Source organism: Oncorhynchus tshawytscha, unplaced genomic scaffold (assembly GCF_018296145.1).
Source record: "Oncorhynchus tshawytscha isolate Ot180627B unplaced genomic scaffold, Otsh_v2.0 Un_contig_3265_pilon_pilon, whole genome shotgun sequence".
Classification (NCBI taxonomy): Eukaryota; Metazoa; Chordata; class Actinopteri; order Salmoniformes; family Salmonidae; genus Oncorhynchus; species Oncorhynchus tshawytscha.
Genome location: NW_024609297.1, coordinates 41,633 through 61,088, shown reverse-complemented (window position 1 = coordinate 61,088; position 19,456 = coordinate 41,633). Strand labels below are relative to the sequence as shown.

The window sequence follows — 19,456 nt, the reverse complement described above, 5'->3', positions numbered from 1 at the left end:
TGTCCATGTTCCCCCTCTCTATTGTCCATGTTCCCCCTCTCTATTGTCCATGTTCCCCCTCTCTATTCTATTGTCCATGTTCCCCCCTCTCTATTCTATTGTCCATGTTCCCCCTCTCTATTCTATTGTCCATGTTCCCCCTCTCTATTGTCCATGTTCCCCCTCTCTATTGTCCATGTTCCCCCTCTCTATTCTATTGTCCATGTTCCCCCTCTCTATTCTATTGTCCATGTTCCCCCTCTCTATTGTCCATGTTCCCCCTCTCTATTGTCCATGTTCCCCCTCTCTATTGTCCATGTTCCCCCTCTCTATTGTCCATGTTCCCCCTCTCTATTGTCCATGTTCCCCCTCTCTCTATTGTCCATGTTCCCCCTCTCTATTGTCCATGTTCCCCCTCTCTATTGTCCATGTTCCCCCCATTGTCCATGTTCCCCCCCTCTCTATTGTCCATGTTCCCCCTCTCTATTGTCCATGTTCCCCCTCTCTATTGTCCATGTTCCCCCTCTCTATTGTCCATGTTCTCTCTATTCTATTGTCCATGTTCCCCCTCTCTATTCTATTGTCCATGTTCCCCCATTGTCCATGTTCCCCCTCTCTATTCTATTGTCCATGTTCCCCCTCTCTATTGTCCATGTTCCCCCTCTCTATTGTCCATGTTCCCCCTCTCTATTGTCCATGTTCCCCCTCTCTATTGTCCATGTTCCCCCTCTCTATTGTCCATGTTCCCCCCAGTCTCTATTCTATTGTCCATGTTCCCCCTCTCTATTGTCCATGTTCCCCCTCTCTATTGTCCATGTTCCCCCTCTCTATTGTCCATGTTCCCCCTCTCTATTGTCCATGTTCCCCCCTCTATTGTCCATGTTCCCCCTCTCTATTGTCCATGTTCCCCCTCTCTATTGTCCATGTTCCCCCTCTCTATTGTCCATGTTCCCCCTCTCTCTATTGTCCATGTTCTCTCTATTCTATTGTCCATGTTCCCCCCTCTATTGTCCATGTTCCCCCTCTCTATTGTCCATGTTCCCCCCTCTCTATTGTCCATGTTCCCCCTCTCTATTCTATTGTCCATGTTCCCCCTCTCTATTCTATTGTCCATGTTCCCCCTCTCTATTCTATTGTCCATGTTCCCCCTCTCTATTCTATTGTCCATGTTCCCCCTCTCTATTCTATTGTCCATGTTCCCCCTCTCTATTGTCCATGTTCCCCCTCTCTATTGTCCATGTTCTCTCTATTCTATTGTCCATGTTCCCCCTCTCTATTGTCCATGTTCCCCCCTCTCTATTGTCCATGTTCCCCCTCTCTATTGTCCATGTTCCCCCCCCTCTATTGTCCATGTTCCCCCTCTCTATTGTCCATGTTCCCCCTCTCTATTGTCCATGTTCCCCCTCTCTATTGTCCATGTTCCCCCTCTCTATTGTCCATGTTCCCCCTCTCTCTATTGTCCATGTTCCCCCTCTCTATTGTCCATGTTCTCTCTATTCTATTGTCCATGTTCCCCCTCTCTATTGTCCATGTTCCCCCTCTCTATTCTATTGTCCATGTTCCCCCTCTCTATTGTCCATGTTCCCCCTCTATTGTCCATGTTCCCCCTCTCTATTCTATTGTCCATGTTCCCCCTCTCTAAATGTTCCCCCCTCTCTAGTCCATGTTCTCTCTATTCTATTGTCCATGTTCCCCCTCTCTATTCTATTGTCCATGTTCCCCCTCTCTATTGTCCATGTTCCCCCCTCTCTATTGTCCATGTTCCCCCTCTCTATTGTCCATGTTCCCCCTCTCTATTGTCCATGTTCCCCCTCTCTATTCTATTGTCCATGTTCTCTCTATTCTATTGTCCATGTTCCCCCTCTCTATTGTCCATGTTCCCCCCTCTCTATTGTCCATGTTCCCCCAGTCTATTGTCCATGTTCCCCCCTCTCTATTGTCCATGTTCCCCCTCTCTATTGTCCATGTTCCCCCTCTCTATTCTATTGTCCATGTTCCCCCCTCTATTCTATTGTCCATGTTCCCCCTCTCTATTCTATTGTTCATGTCCCCCCTCTCTATTGTCCATGTTCCCCCTCTCTAGTCCATGTTCCCCCTCTCTATTGTCTATGTTTCCCCCTCTATTCTATTGTCCATGTTTCCCCCTCTATTCTATTGTCCATGTTCCCCCTCTCTATTGTCCATGTTCCCCCTCTCTATTGTCCATGTTCCCCCTCTCTATTGTCCATGTTCCCCCCTCTCTATTGTCCATGTTCCCCCTCTCTATTGTCCATGTTCCCCCTCTCTATTGTCCATGTTCCCCCTCTCTATTGTCCATGTTCCCCCTCTCTATTGTCCATGTTCCCCCTCTCTATTGTCCATGTTCCCCCCTCTCTATTGTCCATGTTCCCCCTCTCTATTGTCCATGTTCCCCCTCTATTGTCCATGTTCCCCCTCTCTATTGTCCATGTTCCCCCTCTCTATTGTCCATGTTCCCCCTCTCTATTGTCCATGTTCCCCCTCTCTATTGTCCATGTTCCCCCTCTCTATTGTCCATGTTCCCCCTCTCTATTGTCCATGTTCCCCCTCTATTGTCCATGTTCCCCCTCTCTATTGTCCATGTTCCCCCCCCTCTATTGTCCATGTTCCCCCTCTCTGTTGTCCATGTTCCCCCTCTCTATTGTCCAGGTTTCCCCATTCATTCAACAACAGAGTGGTAAGTAACTTGTCAACTGGCCCTGCCAGTCCAGTCGTTCTAAAAGTACCAGAACAGAACAGCAGCCCAGGGGCCCTGCCAGTCTAGTTGTTCTAAAAGTACCAGAACAGAACAGCAGCCCAGGGGCCCTGCCAGTCTAGTTGTTCTAAAAGTACCAGAACAGAACAGCAGCCCAGGGGCCCTGCCAGTCTAGTTGTTCTAAAAGTACCAGAACAACACAGCAGCCCAGGGGCCCTGCCAGTCTAGTTGTTCTAAAAGTACCAGAACAACACATCAGTCCAGGGGCCCTGCCAGTCTAGTTGTTCTAAAAGTACCAGAACAACACAGCAGTCCAGGGGCCCTGCCAGTCTAGTCTTTCTAAAAGTACCAGAACAGAACAGCAGCCCAGGGGCCCTGCCAGTCATTCTAAAAGTACCAGAACAACACATCAGTCCAGGGGCCCTGCCAGTCTAGTTGTTCTAAAAGTACCAGAACAGAACAGCAGTCCAGGGGCCCTGCCAGTCTAGTCGTTCTAAAAGTACCAGAACAGAACAGCAGCCCAGGGGCCCTGCCAGTCTAGTTGTTCTAAAAGTACCAGAACAACACAGCAGCCCAGGGGCCCTGCCAGTCTAGTTGTTCTAAAAGTACCAGAACAGCAGCCCAGGGGCCCTGCCAGTCTAGTTGTTCTAAAAGTACCAGAACAACACAGCAGTCCAGGGGCCCTGCCAGTCTAGTTGTTCTAAAAGTACCAGAACAACACAGCAGTCCAGGGGCCCTGCCAGTCTAGTTGTTCTAAAAGTACCAGAACAACACATCAGTCCAGGGGCCCTGCCAGTCTAGTTGTTCTAAAAGTACCAGAACAACACATCAGTCCAGGGGCCCTGCCAGTCTAGTTGTTCTAAAAGTACCAGAACAACACAGCAGTCCAGGGGCCCTGCCAGTCTTTCTAAAAGTACCAGAACAACACATCAGCCCAGGGGCCCTGCCAGTCTAATTGTTCTAAAAGTACCAGATCAAGCAAATCATTTCCCATTAGACCCTATGGACTGGCCAGCTGGCACAGACAGTAAACATGCCTGTGTCCCAAACGGCATCCTATTCACTATATCAAAAGCATTACCCTATGGACCCTGGTCAAAAAAGTAGTGCACTATATTACGGAATAGGGCGCCATTGGGGAGGCAGAACCATGTTGAACCAATGGAACACTCTAGTCCTGGCTAAAGGCCTAAACTATAGTCATGTGAGGTGGTCACAGTGTGTTCTGGGACAGTCTGTGTGTGTGTGTGTGTTCTCGGGGCAGAGTAGTGTGTGTGTGTGTGTGTGTGTGTGTGTACGTGAGTTCTCGGGGCAGAGTAGTGTGTGTGTGTGTGTGTGTGTGTGTGTGTGTGTGTGTGTGTGTGTGTGTGTGTGTGTGTGTGTGTGTGTGTGTGTGTGTGTACGTGAGTTCTCGGGGCAGAGTAGTGTGTGTGTGTGTGTGTGTGTGTGTGTGTGTATATGTGAGTTCTCGGGGCAGAGTAGTGTGTGTGTGTGTGTGTGTGTGTGTGTGTGTGTGTGTGTGTGTGTGTGTGTGTACGTGAGTTCTCAGGGCAGAGTACTGTCTGTGTGTGTGTGTGTGTACGTGAGTTCTCGGGGCAGAGTAGTGTGTGTGTGTGTGTGTGTGTGTGTGTGTGTGTGTGTACGTGAGTTCTCGGGGCAGAGTAGTGTGTGTGTGTGTGTGTGTGTGTGTGTACGTGAGTTCTCGGGCAGAGTAGTGTGTGTGTGTGTGTGTGTGTACGTGAGTTCTCGGGGCAGAGTAGTGTGTGTGTGTGTGTGTGTGTACGTGAGTTCTCGGGGCAGAGTAGTGTGTGTGTGTGTGTGTGTGTACGTGAGTTCTCGGGGCAGAGTAGTGTGTGTGTGTGTGTGTGTGTGTGTGTGTGTGTGTGTGTGTGTACGTGAGTTCTCGGGGCAGAGTAGTGTGTGTGTGTGTGTGTGTGTGTGTGTGTGTGTGTGTGTGTGTGTGTGTGTATACGTGAGTTCTCGGGGCAGAGTAGTGTGTGTGTGTGTGTGTGTGTGTGTGTACGTGAGTTCTCGGGGCAGAGTAGTGTGTGTGTGTGTGTGTGTGTACGTGAGTTCTCGGGGCAGAGTAGTGTGTGTGTGTGTGTGTGTGTGTGTGTGTACGTGAGTTCTCGGGGCAGAGTAGTGTGTGTGTGTGTGTGTGTGTGTGTATGTGTGTATACGTGAGTTCTCGGGGCAGAGTAGTGTGTGTGTGTGTGTGTGTATACGTGAGTTCTCGGGGCAGAGTAGTGTGTGTGTGTGTGTGTATACGTGAGTTCTCGGGGCAGAGTAGTGTGTGTGTGTGTGTGTGTGTGTGTGTGTGTGTGTGTGTGTGTGTGAGTTCTCGGGGCAGAGTAGTGTGTGTGTGTGTGTGTTCAGAACCAATTGATTGAACAGGAAACTAAAGTGTCTTAGTCCAATCTACCTTGTACTTGTTAAGTCACTTCAGTCATATTACTACAGTATGTATGGTCACTATGTAGACTACTCAGTCATATCACTATGGTATGTACGGTCACTATGTAGACTACTCAGTCATATCACTATGGTATGTATGGTCACTATGTAGACTACTCAGTCATATCACTATGGTATGTACGGTCACTATGTAGACTACTCAGTCATATCACTATGGTATGTATGGTCACTATGTAGACTACTCAGTCATATCACTATGGTATGTACGGTCACTATGTAGACTACTCAGTCATATCACTATGGTATGTATGGTCACTATGTAGACTACTCAGTCATATCACTATGGTATGTACGGTCACTATGTAGACTACTCAGTCATATCACTATGGTATGTATGGTCACTATGTAGACTACTCAGTCATATCACTATGGTATGTACGGTCACTATGTAGACTACTCAGTCATATTACTATGGTATGTATGGTCACTATGTAGACTACTCAGTCATATCACTATGGTATGTATGGTCACTATGTAGACTACTCAGTCATACCAGTATGTAGACTACTCAGTCATTTCACTATGGTATGTATGGTCACTATGTAGACTACTCAGTCATATTACTATGGTATGTACGGTCACTATGTAGACTACTCAGTCATACCACTATGTAGACTACTCAGTCATACCACTATGTAGACTACTCAGTCCTATTACTACAGTATGTATGGTCACAATGTAGACTACTACATAGAATGATAGCTGTGCTGCTGGTAAAAGATGACCAGCTGGTAAAAGATGATCCTACTTGGAGGGAAGCCAGCTCTACTCACAGTAAAACCCTTTTCTACTTGGAGGGAAGCCAGCTCTACTCTCAGTAAAACCCTTTGCTACTTGGAGGGAAGCCAGCTCTACTCACAGTAAAACCCTTTTCTACTTGGAGGGAAGCCAGCTCTACTCACAGTAAAACCCTCTCCTACTTGGAGGGAAGCCAGCTCTACTCACAGGAAAACCCTCTCCTACTTGGAGGAAGCCAGCTCTACTCACAGGAAAACCCTTTTCTACTTGGAGGGAAGCCAGCTCTACTCACAGTAAAACCCTTTGCTACTTGGAGGGAAGCCAGCTCTACTCACAGGAAAACCCTTTGCTACTTGGAGGGAAGCCAGCTCTACTCACAGGAAAACCCTTTTCTACTTGGAGGGAAGCCAGCTCTACTCACAGTAAAACCCTTTGCTACTTGGAGGGAAGCCAGCTCTACTCACAGTAAAACCCACTCCTACTTGGAGGGAAGCCAGCTCTACTCACAGGACAACCCTTTGCTACTTGGAGGGAAGCCAGCTCTACTCACAGTAAAACCCTTTTCTACTTGGAGGGAAGCCAGCTCTACTCACAGGAAAACCCTTTTCTACTTGGAGGGAAGCCAGCTCTACTCACAGGAAAAGGAGGGCAAAGCCTCATCTATTTGAAGAGGGAAGCCAGCTCTACTCACAGTAAAACCCTTTGCTACTTGGAGGGAAGCCAGCTCTACTCACAGGAAAACCCTTTTCTACTTGGATGGAAGCCAGCTCTACTCACAGGAAAACCCTTTGCTACTTGGAGGGAAGCCAGCTCTACTCACAGGAAAACCCTCTCCTACTTGGAGGGAAGCCAGCTCTACTCACAGGAAAACCCTTTGCTACTTGGAGGGAAGCCAGCTCTACTCACAGTAAAACCCTTTTCTACTTGGAGGGAAGCCAGCTCTACTCACAGGAAAACCCTTTTCTACTTGGAGGGAAGCCAGCTCTACTCACAGGAAAACCCTTTTCTACTTGGAGGGAAGCCAGCTCTACTCACAGGAAAACCCTCTCCTACTTGGAGGGAAGCCAGCTCTACTCACAGTTAAACCCTCTCCTACTTGGAGGGAAGCCAGCTCTACTCACAGGAAAACCCTCTCCTACTTGGAGGGAAGCCAGCTCTACTCACAGGAAAACCCTCTCCTACTTGGAGGGAAGCCAGCTCTACTCACAGGAAAACCCTTTGCTACTTGGAGGGAAGCCAGCTCTACTCACAGTAAAACCCTCTCCTACTTGGAGGGAAGCCAGCTCTACTCACAGGAAAACCCTCTCCTACTTGAAGAGAAGCCAGCTCTACTCACAGGAAAACCCTTTGCTACTTGGAGGGAAGCCAGCTCTACTCACAGGAAAACCCTCTCCTACTTGAAGAGAAGCCAGCTCTACTCACAGGAAAACCCTTTGCTACTTGGAGGAAGCCAGCTCTACTCACAGGAAAACCCTCTCCTACTTGGAGGGAAGCCAGCTCTACTCACAGGAAAACCCTTTGCTACTTGGAGGGAAGCCAGCTCTACTCACAGGAAAAGGAGGGCAAAGCCTCATCTATTTGAAGAGGGAAACCAGAAAGGGAAACCAAACCAGGATGTGACTCACTCCTAGAGAACTCAAAACAAAACAAACAACATGGAGAAACAGTGGAAGCAGTAAACATTTAATAAAACACTCCTTCCCCTAAGAAAGAGAAAGGTTTCTTTTCAAAGTGGCGACATCTCATGATTAAACCTCCTTACCGTATCAACAGTGACAGAGTCATTTCAGAATAGTGGATATAAAACCTCAGTATCAACAGAGTCATTTCAGAATAGTGGATATAAAACCTCAGTATCAACAGTGACCGAGTCATTTCAGAATAGTGGATATAAAACCTCAGTATCAACAGTGACCGAGTCATTTCAGAATAGTGGATATAAAACCTCAGTATCAACAGTGACCGAGTCATTTCAGAATAGTGGATATAAAACCTCAGTATCAACAGTGACCGAGTCATTTCAGAATAGTGGATATAAAACCTCAGTATCAACAGTGTCATTTCAGAATAGTGGATATAAAACCTCAGTATCAACAGTGACCGAGTCATTTCAGAATAGTGGATATAAAACCTCAGTATCAACAGTGACCGAGTCATTTCAGAATAGTGGATATAAAACCTCAGTATCAACAGTGACCGAGTCATTTCAGAATAGTGGATATAAAACCTCAGTATCAACAGGGACCGAGTCATTTCAGAACAGCCAATCAGCTGCTAACAAAATGAGTTGGAGGAAACCGTTCTACTTCCCAAAGAGTATCGACTGCGTTCCAAATTATACCCTATTCCCTATATAGTGCCAGGCTCTGTTCAAAAGTAATGCACTATATAGGGAATAGGGCTCTGGTCTAAAGTAGTACCACTATATAGGGAATAGGGCTCTGGTATATAGTAGTACCACTATATAGGGAATAGGGCCCTGGTCTATAGTAGTACCACTATATAGGGAATAGGGCCCTGGTCTATAGTAGTACCACTATATAGGGAATAGGGCTCTGGTCTATAGTAGTGTACTATATAGGGAATAGGGCTCTGGTCTATAGTAGTGTACTATATAGGGAATAGGGCTCTGGTCTATAGTAGTACCACTATATAGGGAATAGGGCTCTGGTCTATAGTAGTGTACTATATAGGTAATAGGGCTCTGGTCTATAGTAGTACCACTATATAGGGAATAGGGTTCTGGTCTATAGTAGTATCACTAATATAGGGAATAGGGCTCTGGTCTATAGTAGTGTACTATATAGGTAATAGGGCTCTGGTCTATAGTAGTACCACTATATAGGGAATAGGGCCCTGGTCTATAGTAGTATCACTATATAGGGAATAGGGCTCTGGTCTATAGTAGTGTACTATATAGGTAATAGGGCTCTGGTCTATAGTAGTACCACTATATAGGTAATAGGGCTCTGGTCTATAGTAGTACCACTATATAGGGAATAGGGCCCTGGTCTATAGTAGTACCACTATATAGGGAATAAGGCCCTGGTCTATAGTAGTACCACTATATAGGGAATAGGGCTCTGGTCTATAGTAGTACCACTATATAGGGAATAAGGCCCTGTCTATAGTAGTACCACTATATAGGGAATAGGGCTCTGGTCTATAGTAGTACCACTATATAGGGAAGTGGCCCTGGTCTATAGTAGTGTACTATATAGGGAATAGGGCCCTGGTCTAATGTAGGGGGTTAGCAGTAACACGTCGTCAAGCCCCCACATTCTTCCCTCTAGTGTATAGAGTCAGACAGAGATGTCAGAGATACAGAATACTATTGTATTGTTGATCCAGTACGGGCAGGTGTTGTTGACCTAGATAAAGAGGCAGTCTTTCAGGGTGAACAACATTTCTCTCTCTACTTAAAAACATCCTCTCCTGTTCACTGCAAAAACCACCTGGACAAACTCTCCACAGGAACGTCTTTTAACATAAAGGAAATGTCTATCCAAATCACTACCCACGCTGTACAGAGTTGGATAGAACAGGGGCTAGTAGAATGTATCTATACAGAGTTGGATAGAACAGGGGCTAGTAGAATGTATCTATACAGAGTTGGATAGAACAGGGGCTAGTAGAATGTATCTATACAGAGTTGGATAGAACAGGGGCTAGTAGAATGTATCTATACAGAGTTGGATAGAACAGGGGCTAGTAGAATGTATCTATACAGAGTATCTAGTAGAATGTATCTATACAGAGTTGGATAGAACAGGGGCTAGTAGAATGTATCTATACAGAGTTGGATAGAAACAGTTGGATAGAACAGGGGCTAGTAGAATGTATCTATACAGAGTTGGATAGAACAGGGGCTAGTAGAATGTATCTATACAGAGTTGGATAGAACAGGGGCTAGTAGAATGTATCGCACGCCTAGCCATCAGACACATGACCTGTGAAAACAAATGCAACATATGTCTCCAAACCGTTTAGTCAACCAATGACTGCAGAGGTTAGATTAACCCTCAGACTTTAACATCACGGACAATACAGTCACTTCCTGAGTCAGCTGGACTACAACTGCACAGTCACTTCCTGAGTCAGCTGGACTACAACTGCACAGTCACTTCCTGAGTCAGCTGGACTACAACTGCACAGTCACTTCCTGAGTCAGCTGGACTACAACTGCACAGTCACTTCCTGAGTCAGCTGGACTACAACTGCACAGTCACTTCCTGAGTCAGCTGGACTACAACTGCACAGTCACTTCCTGAGTCAGCTGGACTACAACTGCACAGTCACTTTATGCTACAAATACAACAAAATGACAGCTCCATACTATAACCCTGTGGAACTGCACAGTCACTTCCTGAGGCCAGCTCCATACTATAACCCTGTGGAACAGGGACTACAACTGCACAGTCACCCTGTGGAACAGTAGGGAACAGGGGGCCAGCTAAATACATACTATAACCCTGTGGAACAGCTCCATACTATAACCCTGTGGAACAGGGGGCCAGCTCCATACTATAACCCTGTGGAACAGTAGGGAACAGGGGGCCAGCTCCATACTATAACCAGCTCCATACTATAACCCTGTGGAACAGGGGGCCAGCTCCATACTATAACCCTGTGGAACAGGGGGCCAGCTCCATACTATAACCCTGTGGAACAGCTCCATACTATAACCCTGTGGAACAGGGGGCCAGCTCCATACTATAACCCTGTGGAACAGGGGGCCAGCTCCATACTATAACCCTGTGGAACAGTAAGGAACAGGGGGCCAGCTCCATACTATAAACCCTGTGGAACAGGGGACCAGCTCCATACTATAACCCCGTGGAACAGTAGGGAACAGGGGGCCAGCTCCATACTATAACCCCGTGGAACAGTAGGGAACAGGGGGCCAGCTCCATACTATAACCCTGTGGAACAGTAGGGAACAGGGGGCCAGCTCCATACTATAACCCCGTGGAACAGGGGGACCCAGCTCCATACTATAACCCCGTGGAACAGTAGGGAACAGGGGCCAGCTCCATACTATAACCCTGTGGAACAGGGGCCAGCTCCATACTATAACCCTGTGGAACAGTAGGGAACAGGGGGCCAGCTCCATACTATAACCCTGTGGAACAGGGGGCCAGCTCCATACTATAACCCTGTGGAACAGGGGGGGCCAGCTCCATACTATAACCCTGTGGAACAGGGGACCAGCTCCATACTATAACCCTGTGGAACAGTAGGAAACAGGGGGCCAGCTCCATACTATAACCCTGTGGAACAGGGGGCCAGCTCCATACTATAACCCTGTGGAACAGGGGGCCAGCTCCATACTATAACCCTGTGGAACAGTAGGGAACAGGGGGCCAGCTCCATACTATAACCCTGTGGAACAGTAGGGAACAGGGGGCCAGCTCCATACTATAACCCTGTGGAACAGGGGGCCAGCTCCATACTATAACCCTGTGGAACAGTCCATACTATAACCCTGTGGGGGAACAGGGGGCCAGCTCCATACTATAACCCTGTGGAACAGTAGGGAACAGGGGGCCAGCTCCATACTATAACCCTGTGGAACAGTAGGGAACAGGGGGCCAGCTCCATACTATAACCCCGTGGAACAGTAGGAAACAGGGGGCCAGCTCCATACTATAACCCTGTGGAACAGTAGGGAACAGGGGGCCAGCTCCATACTATAACCCTGTGGAACAGGGGGCAGCTCCATACTATAACCCCGTGGAACAGGGGGCAGCTCCATACTATAACCCCGTGGAACAGTAGGGAACAGGGGGCCAGCTCCATACTATAACCCTGTGGAACAGGGGCCAGCTCCATACTATAACCCCGTGGAACAGTAGGAAACAGGGGGCCAGCTCCATACTATAACCCTGTGGAACAGTAGGGAACAGGGGGCCAGCTCCATACTATAACCCTGTGGAGCAGGGGGCAGCTCCATACTATAACCCCGTGGAACAGGGGGCAGCTCCATACTATAACCCCGTGGAACAGTAGGGAACAGGGGGCCAGCTCCATACTATAACCCTGTGGAACAGGGGCCAGCTCCATACTATAAACCTGTGGAACAGTAGGGAACAGGGGCCAGCTCCATACTATAACCCTGTGGAACAGTACAGGGGGCCAGCTCCATACTATAACCCTGTGGAACAGTAGGGAACAGGGGGCCAGCTCCATACTATAACCCTGTGGAACAGTAGGGAACAGGGGGCCAGCTCCATACTATAACCCTGTGGAACAGTAGGGAACAGGGGGCCAGCTCCATACTATAACCCTGTGGAACAGTAGGGAACAGGGGGCCAGCTCCATATTATAACCCTGTGGAACAGTAGGGAACAGGGGGCCAGCTCCATACTATAACCCTGTGGAACAGGGGGCCAGGCCATACTGTGGAACAGGGGGAGCTCCATACTATAACCCTGTGGAACAGTAGAACAGGGGGCCAGCTCCATACTATAACCCTGTGGAACAGTAGGGAACAGGGGGCCAGCTCCATACTATAACCCTGTGGAACAGTAGGGAACAGGGGGCCAGCTCCATACTATAACCCTGTGGAACAGTAGGGGGGGCCAACAGGGGCCAGCTCCATACTATAACCCTGTGGAACAGGGGGGGGGCCAGCTCCATACTATAACCCTGTGGAACAGTAGGGAACAGGGGGCCAGCTCCATACTATAACCCTGTGGAACAGTAGGGAACAGGGGGCCAGCTCCATACTATAACCCTGTGGAACAGTAACAGGGAACAGTAGGGAACAGGGGCCAGCTCCATATTAAACCCTGTGGAACAGTAGGGAACAGGGGGCCAGCTCCATACTATAACCCTGTGGAAGGGGCAGTAGGGAACAGGGGCCAGCTCCATACTATAACCCTGCTCCATACTATAACCCTGGAACAGCTGGAACAGGGGGCCAGCTCCATACTATAACCCTGTGGAACAGTAGGGAACAGGGGGCCAGCTCCATACTATAACCCTGTGGAACAGTAGGGGGGGCCAGCTCCATATTATAACCCTGTGGAACAGCTCCATACTATAACCCTGTGGAACAGTAGGGAACAGGGGGCCAGCTCCATACTATAACCCTGTGGAACAGCTCCATACTATAACCCTGTGGAACAGTAGGGAACAGGGGGCCAGCTCCATACTATAACCCTGTGGAACAGTAGGGAACAGGGGCCAGCTCCATACTATAACCCTGTGGAACAGGGGACCAGCTCCATACTATAACCCCGTGGAACAGTAGGGAACAGGGGGCCAGCTCCATACTATAACCCCGTGGAACAGGGACCAGCTCCATACTATAACCCTGTGGAACAGTAGGGAACAGGGGGCCAGCTCCATACTATAACCCCGTGGAACAGGGGACCAGCTCCATACTATAACCCTGTGGAACAGTAGGGAACAGGGGGCCAGCTCCATACTATAACCCCGTGGAACAGTAGGGAACAGGGGGCCAGCTCCATATTATAAACCCGTGGAACAGTAGGAAAAAGACTGTCAGGAGCTACAGGCCTGGACAAGTCAGGAGGAGTTATACTAAACTACAGTACACACAAAGAAGTAGGACATGAATAATTACATGTCAGCATCTGGCCCACTCTGTCACAGCTCCAAGGTATAATGACCTGGCATCTTGTTTGTTTACACTTGGCACTACCTATCTGTCTCTATGGGTGGTCTGAGTCAGGTCTCAGTGTGCTCACGTGTTCCGGACCAGTCCAGAACCACTGGTATATATATATATATACACACACACGTGTTCCGGACCAGTCCAGAACCACCGGGATATACACGTGGTCCTGCTGAGCTGAAGCCTTGGCATTCTCTCAGAGAGCTGATACAAGGCCTGCTGAGCTGAAGCCTTGGCATTCTCTCAGAGAGCTAATACAAGGCCTGCTGAGCTGAAGCCTTGGCATTCTCTCAGAGAGCTGATACAAGGCCTGCTGAGCTGAAGCCTTGGCATTCTCTCAGAGAGCTGATACAAGGCCTGCTGAGCTGAAGCCTTGGCATTCTCTCAGAGAGCTAATACAAGGCCTGCTGAGCTGAAGCCTTGGCATTCTCTCAGAGAGCTAATACAAGGCCTGCTGAGCTGAAGCCTTGGCATTCTCTCAGAGAGCTGATACAAGGCCTGCTGAGCTGAAGCCTTGGCATTCTCTCAGAGAGCTGATACAAGGCCTGCTGAGCTGAAGCCTTGGCATTCTCTCAGAGAGCTAATACAAGGCCTGCTGAGCTGAAGCCTTGGCATTCTCTCAGAGAGCTAATACAAGGCCTGCTGAGCTGAAGCCTTGGCATTCTCTCAGAGAGCTGATACAAGGCCTGCTGAGCTGAAGCCTTGGCATTCTCTCAGAGAGCTAATACAAGGCCTGCTGAGCTGAAGCCTTGGCATTCTCTCAGAGAGCTGATACAAGGCCTGCTGAGCTGAAGCCTTGGCATTCTCTCAGAGAGCTAATACAAGGCCTGCTGAGCTGAAGCCTTGGCATTCTCTCAGAGAGCTAATACAAGGCCTGCTGAGCTGAAGCCTTGGCATTCTCTCAGAGAGCTAATACAAGGCCTGCTGAGCTGAAGCCTTGGCATTCTCTCAGAGAGCTAATACAAGGCCTGCTGAGCTGAAGCCTCAGTCTTTAGGTCTCAGTCAAGGTTTCTCATCAAACAAGCAATGTTTTTTTTCCTGCATCACAGGAAATATAGTCTAGCTCAACTTCAGCATCACAGGAAATATAGTCTAGCTCAACTTCAGCATCACAGGAAATATAGTCTAGCTCAACTTCAGCATCACAGGAAATATAGTCTAGCTCAACTTCAGCATCACAGGAAATATAGTCTAGCTCAACTTCAGCATCACAGGAAATATAGTCTAGCTCAACTTCAGCATCACAGGAAATATAGTCTAGCTCAACTTCAGCATCACAGGAAATATAGTCTAGCTCAACTTCAGCATCACAGTTCGTAGGGAGGTAAAACATTTAAAAATGGACATAAGTTTTTTAAAAAAGGACTATGTAATTATACGGCCATCAGCTGCACCTATTACGATAAACAGCAGCAGTCGGCAGAACATTAGACTGCCGCTGACATCACCGGTTGGAAACACTGGTGGATTAATAGAAGATCTGAGTCGGGGGTTTAGAAGGAAACAAAACTCCAGAAGAATCATCGGAGCCAGTTAAACCCTACTGCCTTGGACGGGCGGGGGCATTTCCCCCCCCCCCTTACCCACAATGCACTTGGAAAATAAAACAGTTTTATGCCTGGAGTGGAAAAGAGGAGTTAAGAGGAGTGTGATGATGTCAGCGCTGCGGTGACAAATGGAGAGTTACAGCTCATAGAGACCAATGGAAGCTACTGGAAGGATCCCACCTAGAGAGTTACATCTCATAGAGACCAATGGAAGGATCCCAACTAGAGAGTTACATCTCATAGAGACCAATGGAAGGATCCCAACTTACATCTCAAGACCAATGATCCCATCTCATAGAGACTGGAGAGAGTTACATCTCATAGAGACCAATGGAAGGATCCCAACTAGAGAGTTACATCTCATAGAGACCAATGGAAGGATCCCAACTAGAGAGTTACATCTCATAGAGACCAATGGAAGGATCCCAACTAGAGAGTTACATCTCATAGAGACCAATGGAAGGATCCCAACTAGAGAGTTACATCTCATAGAGACCAATGGAAGGATCCCAACTAGAGACCAATGGAAGGATTACATCTCCCAACTAGAGACCAATGGAAGGATCCCAACTAGAGAGTTACATCTCATAGAGACCAATGGAAGGATCCCAACTAGAGAGTTACAGCTCATAGAGACCAATGGAAGCTACTGGAAGTATCCCAAATGGCAGCCTATTCCCTATATACTACACTACTTTGTCCAGAGCCTCATCAGGAACAGGAAGACATTAGGGACTTGGTCACTGGAGGCCACGGTGGCTGGGTCCATTACAGATTATAGGAAAGATGGGAAATACACACTGCTACTCCCCCCCTCCGAGTCAAATACACCCTGCTACTCTTCCCTCATAAACCCTTTATAAGGTGTATATAGATGGTTCAGAAATCACTCATAAACAAACATCTTGCTGTTAAGCATCTATGAAGTGCTTTTGAAGCATTTAGGAACACTTCATGAACGTTCTATAAAGACTTTGTTTCAAGTGGGACGGAGGGATGGAAAAGGAGGAGCAGGATCTTACCTAGAATGGAGTGGACTCTGACAGATAGCTGAGTTCTCAGGATCAGGATGGGCTTCTTCCCTCTACTGTGGAGAGAGAGAGGATACTTTAGTGAAGAGGAGAGAGAGAGAGAGAGGAGAGAGAGAGAGGAGAGAGAGTGAAGAGGAGAGAGAGAGAGGAGAGAGAGGATACTTTAGTGAAGAGGAGAGAGAGAGGAGAGAGAGAGAGAGAGAGAGAGAGGAGGAGAGAGAGAGAGAGAGAGAGAGAGAGAGGAGAGAGAATACTTTAATGAATAGAGGAGAGAGAGAGGAGGAGAGAGAGGAGGAGAGAGAGAGAGAGAGGAGAGAGAGAGAGAGGGAGGAGAGAGAGAGAGAGAGAGAGAGAGAGAGAGAGAGAGAGAGAGGAGGAGAGAGAATACTTTAGTGAATAGAGGAGAGAGAAAAGGCTAGTCGGACGATAAAGAAGTGACAGTATCAGTTAGTCAATAACATCAGGTCATAGGGAGAAATATCTATGGAGAGGACGTGGCTCAATACGGCCTACTGCCAGGGTAACGGAGCCCAGAGGACGTGGCTCAATACGCCCTACTGCCAGGGTAACGGAGCCCAGAGGACGTGGCTCAATACGGCCTACTGCCAGGGTAACGGAGCCCAGAGGACGTGGCTCAATACGGCCTACTGCCAGGGTAACGGAGCCCAGAGGACGTGGCTCAATACGGCCTACTGCCAGGGTAACGGAGCCCAGAGGACGTGGCTCAATACGGCCTACTGCCAGGGTAACGGAGCCCAGAGGACGTGGCTCAATACGGCCTACTGCCAGGGTAACGGAGCCCAGAGGACGTGGCTCAATACGGCCTACTGCCAGGGTAACGGAGCCCAGAGGACAGAGGACGTGGCTCAATACGCCCTACTGCCAGGGTAACGGTGCCCGGAGGACGTGGCTCAATACGGCCTACTGCCAGGGTAACGGTGCCCAGAGGACAGAGGACGTGGCTCAATATGGCCTACTGTCAGGGGAACGGAGCCCAGAGGACGTGGCTCAATACGCCCTACTGCCAGGGGAACGGAGCACAGAGGACGTGGCTCAATACGGCCTACTGCCAGGGGAACGGAGCACAGAGGACGTGGCTCAATACGGCCTACTGCCAGGGGAACGGAGCACAGAGGACGTGGCTCAATACGGCCTACTACCAGGGGAACGGTGCCCAGAGGACGTGGCTCAATACGGCATACTGTCAAGGGAACGGAGCCCAGAGGACGTGGCTCAATACGCCCTACTGCCAGGGGAACGGAGCCCAGAGGACGTGGCTCAATACGGCCTACTGCCAGGGGAACGGTGCCCAGAGGACAGAGGACGTGGCTCAATACGGTCAGGGAACCCCAGAGGACGTGGCTCAATAAGGCCTACTGCCAGGGAACGGTGCCCAGAGGACGTGGCTCAATACAGCCTACTGTCAGCGGTGCCCAGAGGACGTGGCTCAATACAGCCTACTGTCAGGGAACGGAGCCCAGAGGACAGAGGACATGGCTCAATACGCCCTACTGCCAGGGGAACGGAGCCCAGAGGACGTGGCTCAACACGGCCTACTGCCAGGGAAACGGTGCCCAGAGGACGTGGCTCAATACGGCCTACTGCCAGGGAAACGGTGCCCAGAGGACGTGGCTCAATACGGCCTACTGCCAGGGAAACGGTGCCCAGAGGACGTGGCTCAATACGGCCTACTGCCAGGGGAACGGTGCCCAGAGGACGTGGCTCAATACGGCCTACTGCCAGGGAACGGTGCCCAGAGGACGTGGCTCAATACGGCCTACTGCCAGGGGAACGGTGCCCAGAGGACGTGGCTCAATACGGCCTACTGCCAGGGAACGGTGCCCAGAGGACGTGGCTCAATACGGCCTACTGCCAGGGGAACGGTGCCCAGAGGACGTGGCTCACCTACTGCCAGGGGAACGGAACCCAGAGGACAGAGGACGTGGCTCAATACGCCCTACTGCCAGGGGAACGGAGCCCAGAGGACGTGGCTCAATACGGCCTACTGCCAGGGGAACGGTGCCCAGAGGACAGAGGCGTGGCTCAATACGGCCTACTGCCAGGGGAACGGTGCCCAGAGGACAGAGGACGTGGCTCAATACGCCCTACTGCCAGGGGAACGGAGCACAGAGGACAGAGGACGTGGCTCAATATGCCCTACTGCCAGGGAACAGAGCCCAGAGGACGTGGCTCAATACGGCCTACTGCCAGGGGAACGGTGCCCAGAGGACAGAGGACGTGGCTCAATACGGCCTACTACCAGGGAACGGTGCCCAGAGGACGGGCTCAATACGGACTACTGCCAGGGGAACGGAGCACAGAGGACGGGGCTCAATACGACCTACTGCCAGGGGAACGGGGCCCAGAGGACAGAGGACGTGGCTCAATATGGCCTACTGCCAGGGGACGTGGCTCAATACGGCCTTAGTGTCAGAGTGTTGGAGAGGTTCACGGAGTTGAGATTCTCCTCTGTCCGAGTGCTGGAGAGGTTCACGGAGTTGAGATTCTCCTCTGTCTGAGTGCTGACACAGACGGGGCTAGACTGTAGATATCTCCTGCTACCCAGAGTGCCATCCCAATAAACACAACAATGGCCGGGCTGTGACGGCTGGTCCAGCAGGGATTATATACTTTGGCAGATTCTGGAGGAGAGCAGAGGAGAAGAGCAGAGAAGAGTATGGAGGCTATGCTGTGTCAGGGTGTGTGTGTGTGTGTCAGGGTGTGTGTGTGTGTGTGTGTGTGTGTGTGTACTGTAAGTACTCATCAAATCTTAACATCATCATCACATATACAAGTTGACCCACTCACATGACAATTAGCACCCTGCCGTTTTCCAGGCCGTCCCTCCCCAGTATTTCAGCTGTGTGACCACACTGTTCCACACAACGTGCCCTCCCCCTCCCTCCCCAGTATTTCAGCTGTGTGTTCCACACAACATGCCCTCCCCTCCCTCCCCAGTATTTCAGCTGTGTGACCACACTGTTCCACACAACGTGCCCTCCCCAGTATTTCAGCTGTGTGACCACACACTGTTCCCCCTCCCTCCCTTGTCCAAGCTCTCCTGTGATCTCCATGTTCATAAGACCAGTTAACCAGGGGTATGTCACAAATGGCAGCCTATGCCCTAAACACGGTACTACTTGTGGCCAGAGCCCTAAAGGCCCCCGGGTCAAAAGTAGTGGACTATAAAAGGGGAAAGGGCTGGCATTTTGGGAGGCTGACAAGGACTCTGGCTTCAACAACAACATAGGTAACATGTCCCAGTAGTTCTAACAGGGGAGACCTGCTTCCAAATCAAACACACTACAGATGTCTGATCGTGTCGTTTCCC

The 19,456-nt window shown here is 49.6% G+C and overlaps 1 protein-coding gene and 1 long non-coding RNA gene across 3 annotated transcripts in view; both read right to left on the bottom strand.

The window, feature by feature from the left end:
* LOC121844553 (FH1/FH2 domain-containing protein 1-like) overlaps positions 1–16,176 on the bottom strand; it is a gene marked incomplete at its 3' end in the record, with an annotated part of 80,646 nt that extends 64,470 nt beyond the window's left edge. The window contains 1 exon segment of the mRNA XM_042314788.1: positions 16,117–16,176.
* Positions 7,573–8,343, bottom strand: LOC121844554. 2 transcript variants are annotated; one of them, XR_006082037.1, is made up of 2 exons: positions 8,037–8,343; positions 7,573–7,946 (listed from the first exon to the last, which is right to left on the bottom strand). It is a non-coding gene; the product is annotated as an uncharacterized LOC121844554 (long non-coding RNA). The 2 variants fall into 2 exon arrangements; XR_006082038.1 differs by having other exon boundaries at positions 8,085–8,343.
* Positions 16,177–19,456: the final 3,280 nt, after the last annotated feature.